The following is a 6,253-nucleotide window of genomic DNA, read 5'->3' on the forward strand; positions in this document are numbered from 1 at the left end:
TGATGTTTTTGGCATTATCCTTTCACATTAGAATTACTAGTGGACCCGACAGACGTTGTCTTGTACACACGCCTTAAATTTGAAAAATCGGTCCAGCCGGTTAGGTGGAGTTCACTAACATACACATGAGCAGGAGATTTATATTATATGCACGGAATTGAGAATCTAAAGTCTAAACCAATGTCAAATTCATTGGAACACACAAAAAAATCATCAAAATCGATCTAGCCGTTTAGGAGGTAGTTCAATTGTGAATCTAAACCATTCTCGAATCCACATGAAACATTGTTTCATTAAAATCGGTCCAGCAGTTTAGGAGCAGTTCAGTTACAACAGATGCAAAAAAGAAATATTTATATTAAGATGGCTGGCTATGAGAGAATGAGATAAAACGCATATCTAAATAGAATACTATAATGTAGTAGTTTGCGTATCTTTCACCTCTGTACTATGATTGTGGGAGTCGCCACTATAACGGCGACGGTATACCAGACCCATAGATATACAAATATGTGTCCGTCGCAGACTATACGATAATATTCAGGTATATACTGTAGTATAGACTATACACGAACAAAGTGTGCAAAAGAGAAGACTAACGAAGATTTAGCAAAATAGAGAAGGAAAAGGAATCTACTGTTATCGATTTTGATTAACAAGACGTAAACAGTCAGCCACGTTTGTAATTAGCTCCTTAGTATATTGAATATTAAACTAGCTATTGCACACGTTGATGAATCATTGGTCAAGTATTTTCGGGCTGTCAGATCGCCTATGCGCTCGGCTAGTATATTTGAATTCATTCACGGGGACTTGTGTACTACGCTTGGTAAATATGGTATTTTCTCGAAACACATATAGAAAAGAAAGGCTTTAAATATGTGGTCATAATTTTTACTGTGTGTTCAATTATAAAGATTTTATATATTTGATGTAAAAACAAATGTTTGATGTAGAATCAAGTCAACCTGGCCTGGACGAAATTTTCACTCTTATTTTTTTATGGAAAAGGAGGAATAACGAGCTTACGGGTCACCTGGTGTTAAGTGATCACCGCCGCCACATTCTCGAGCAACACCAGAGGAATTACAGGAGCAGTCCCGGCCTTTAAGGAAGGTGTAAGTACGCGCTTTTTTTTAAAGTACCCATGTCGTATCTTCCCGGAAACACCGCACAATGAAGGTATTAAACTTATAAAGATCTCAGTCTTTTCTATCTAAAATATCAAGGACGATCCTGGCGTCGACTTAAATATTTTTGTTATGAAAATAAGGGATGAGACGAGCAGGACGTTCAGCTGATGGTAATTGATACGCCCTGCCCACTACGATGCAGTGCCGCTCAGGATTCTTGAAAAACCCTAAAAATTCTGAGCGGCACTACAACCGCGCTCGTCACCTTGAGACAAGATGTTAAGTCTCATTTGCCCAGTTATTTCACTAGCTACGGCGCCCTTCAGACCGAAACACAGTAATGCTTACGCATTACTGCTTCACGGCAGAAATAGGCGCCGTTGTGGTAGGTATCCATAATCTAGACGGCATCCTGTGCAAAGGAGCCTCCCACTGGTAATAATTATATAGCATATTATCTTAGATAATTTTATCTGTTTAAGCTTGCAAATGAAGCCCTTTCATACGATACCCCACATGACACGGTTAGCTCAATTCAAAATTTTTACCGCCGTCCGTTTCATGCATAAAGACCATGTTTTTTTATGGTGTAATTACAAATGTTTAGTTTTAGGACGTTTCCCTATATCTACAGTTTATTACTTGCAAAACTTCATTGTTCTCTCAGGTGTACCGAAAATAAATTTTGATTCCCATGGGAGTGTCGAAATTTACGTTCTTTGCGGTATAAGCGGCCGAATCTTTTTATTTGTTAACCCAAGTTAGACGTTTAATTTTTTTCACAACTTCAAGAGACTAGATGTGAGTATATAGTCTTAATTTCAATTTGATATTTCTACGCGTACCCAAGATTCCTTGCGAACCCTTGACAGCCAGACGGACGGACAACAAAGTAATCATTGAAGGGTTTCTTTTTTACTTTTGAACAGAACCATAAAAATTCAAAGTACCTACATTATACGAGTTATAATATATTCGGGTAGGGTTTGCAACGTATTATTTTTGTTTTTATTATAATATATAGGTACCTCATTTGCAAAAACAGACGGTTTAAAATTTTTTCGTCTCTTTAAAAAAATATTATACCAAAAGAGGTTAAAATCATTTAAGAATATTACTGGCACATTTATGAAGTGTAGTGGTGCATAATAATTCAAATTTAAGACATAGGTAGTCGGAGTTTTATAAAAATTGCAAAGAGAATTTAAACATAATTGCGTAACGAGGCGGGATTCGATGATAGTTCGTCATCATTATTGTCGGATTGTCCTATTTCCTTGATATTTTTAAGTCTTGATACCATTATTTAGCGGTCTCTGAAATGGTTGATAGGCCGATAACAGCCAGCAATATTATAGCGCTGCTTGAGGAAGGGTGTTGTCAATGTGTCCCAGAGTTTAATTAAGAGTCGTTCGAAAATTTTATTTCTATTTAATGGGTTAACAATTTATTTCATTATTATTTCTATTTAATGCAATGGAAGGATGACAGTACACTAAACTACTTGAGAATGGCTAGACAACTTTAATTACGGAATCCTTTCAAATAATTTACTCGATTCGTAGACATGAACCTTTAAATTTTTTAATGTTTTTACGTTCTGTACTAGTCATCTAGAAGGGCATTCTGAAAAAAGTTACTATCTGCCATTCTGTGGCGATATCTGTCTTGAATTGACAATGATGCTTTCATGAGAACTGAAAGTGAGAATCAAATATCAGATCAATCTGTTATACAGCAAATGGGTTAAATTTGACTTACAGAATTTGACTTAAAAAACAAACAAGGCAAGCCAAATCGAAACCGTTTAAATATTTATAAATGAATAATTCTCTTTCATTTGACTTTGAATTGACAGTTTCGTTCAATAAACATATTGTTGTGGCAACATGTGATAATATGATTTTATAGTAGGTTTTATGTAGGTATGAGGTACAACACTGCAGTTGAAAAACAGGTATTCATAAGGATCGATAGAACGAAAATCTTAAAATATATTAAATAACGTAATATAAATATAAGTCCACTATTGTCCTACTACACAAGAAAGGAGACAAAAGGTCTACGTCTATTGTCAAATCTGTACAAAGTGTTTTCTTAAATAATACTCAAGCAAATAAGGAAGCCCCTTGAAGAAAGCCAGCCAAGAGAACAAGTGGGATACGAACTGAATTTCCAATCATTGATCACATTCACGTTGTAAAACAAATCGTAGAAAAAATTAATACAAGCATTGTATTGAATTCGTCGGCTAAAACAAAGCATTCGATCTTATGACTCATAACTATATTTATTTTATATAAAACTAAGGTGTAGAAAGCACATAAAAATCATTGAATAAATATACAAAAAATACCTCTTTAACAGTCCAACTTGAACAACAAGGCGAAGAAGTTAGTGGTCAGGCAAGGCGATGCACTTTCCCCAAAATTCTTTACTTATGAATTTTTATTTATGAAACCAACAAGGACTAGGATAATGACAAATACTAAGAGCAAATATTAAAAAGATATTGAATATTTACATATTTAGTAATACTTAGTAATATCAATTATAGACCAATACTCTAAAGAAATAAATAGAAAGATAAGAAAACATTTGGAAGCAGTAGTGGTCACTAAAAATAATATTTTAATACAAGACATTACCAATACCTGTGAAAAGTAAATTGTACAACATATGCATCCTTAAGGATGCCAAACCTGGCCTGCTATGAGCAAAAGCAACCAAAAGCTCTTAGTCTGCCATCGCAATTTGTACCGATAACACCGTACAGGTGTTAGTTGGTAACCACAAAAATAAGGAAAAGGACAAAAGTGAGTGATGTATTACAAAAAGTAAGAAACCTCAATTGGAATTGGAGTTAACATGATAATATAAGGAGGTCGGATAAAGAAGTATTACGCCCTTGCGTAATAGAATGTTACCCTAGAAAGGGGAAAAGACAAAGAGGACGCTAAAGTTGGTAGGACGATTAACCAACAGAGAAGGTTAGCTCGAGGTAGTGAATAAGTGAAAAACTGAGAGAGGCCTATGTCGAAAGACAACCTGACCAACGAAGTGGTTGCTGATGATTGTAACATATTGTAGTAGTATTGATAAAGAAGTTTTAGTTTTAATAGACTAGATGCTAAAAATAATAGGCAGCAGCAGTCTGTTCTAAAATCTACCTTAATCGACTCAAGCCGACTTAATCCGAACAGCGTTAGGTACATAGTTAGCGTTAGATTAGCATGACGGCTCTCTTTCCATAAAATAAATGCTCAACGTGCCTAAAGAGGTTTTATTATAGACAAATATACACGTTTTTATTTCGTGCACATGACGTATTGTAATACGCAATAGTTTTTTGCATAATGTATAATGGCAACGAGTGACTCTCGGCCATTTTGAATTTAGATTTGCAGTGCATTTGGTTTTTAAATAAGCGCCTCAGATAAAGACAAAATATTCTTATGATAAAATATGTGTATTTAAAACTGTATTCATTTGTCCGTCACTGTTCTCTAATATATATAATAGGTTTCACCTGTGTCTTCGCTCAGGTTATGTCGGAAAGTGTGAAATATTGAAATGAAAATAAAATTTCTTCATTCTCAATTTACTTTAAACTGCTTTATTAAAAATTTTTGCTGCTCTTTCGTTCATAAACAGAAAGAGATACGAATCTCAAAAGTAAAAATATATTTATTTACTACTGCCATGCCTGGTCACCTACGTACAGCCTTATTGTAAGTTTTGCGCCAATAGAGTAGGTACTTAGAGATGTCTCTCATGTAGGTACTTACCATTTGTATGTGTGAGTATAAAATGGTAAATAGAGACTGGAATAAGGTCTTGGTCTGCAGAACATAGATTCTTTGAATTATGTATCTTTTTTATAAGTAGTTATATAATATGTTAGTAATGAAAATAAATACGTTAAAAAAATATAGTTATAATTTAAATATATATAGTATAATTTGTGTTACATACTTACATACATTTAGCTGCCTCATAGATGATGTGAATATTGTAATTGCATGTAAAAATAGAATCATATGATGGTGGGGTCACAGTGTGCGCTGTCAAAGTGTATATATTAATATACACTCTGACATTAATGATATTACGATATGATATACATGAATATTATTACCTACAATTAATTCGATTTACTTTATATTGTTATCATCTTTATTCTTTCAGCTTTAGGTGCCATGCTATAAGTGGTATCTGCGGCTTTATTAACCGAGCAGGATGTTCAGCTGATGGTAATTGATACGCCCTGCCCATTACTCAGGATTCTTGAGAAACCTAAAAATTTTGAGCAGCACTACAATTGATATATATATACATAAGATGTTAAGTCTCATTTGCTCAGTAATTTCACTAGCTACGGCGCCCTTCAAACCGAAATAAGCACCGTTGTGGTGATAGTACATATTTACGCGATTCGCGCTTAAGGCGTGCAAAAATAACTTATAACTGGAATAAAAGTGATATAAATTTTTGACAACGTCTTGTCATGTGTCATTGGTATGTCTACCTTGAATATCCCGCTCCCTCTTACCAGGGCAGCATGCGCAGATTTTGAAAGCATGATATTATATAATAAGTAAAAATAGGAACCTTATACAAATTATCAAGGGTCATTGAAAATTTAAGCTGCGTCACACACGTCTGCTTTCGCGTGCTAAAATTGCTTTTCGTATTATACACGGACTTGAAGTTTAAATAGAGTTGTCAATGTGTTTCATACAAGTTCTATTATTTATTACATTATATTCTTCTTATGGACTCTCTATCTCTTATAAACATACGATAGTCAGTAAATTAAGGGCTGTGATAACAATGGCGGTAAGGTCAAACTTTCGTCAGTTTCAAAATAAGATTTTAATAAGCTTATTTCAATATTATATTCAATTTGATACCGTTTATAATAGGTAGATAGTAAACTAGTACCTAGACACTCTAGGTTCTTTGTTTACTGAGCAACCCTCGTCATACCTAAGTTTTTTCCTTTACTATGCATCCAGAATTCGGGATTATTAGCGCTTTTTATGACTTTAATTATTTTTTATGGAAGATGAAAACAAAGAATTGTGCCCGTGGCCGTACTTCCTTGCAACACCATGGAA

Source organism: Leptidea sinapis, chromosome Z (assembly GCF_905404315.1).
Source record: "Leptidea sinapis chromosome Z, ilLepSina1.1, whole genome shotgun sequence".
In the NCBI taxonomy this organism is placed as follows: Eukaryota; Metazoa; Arthropoda; class Insecta; order Lepidoptera; family Pieridae; genus Leptidea; species Leptidea sinapis.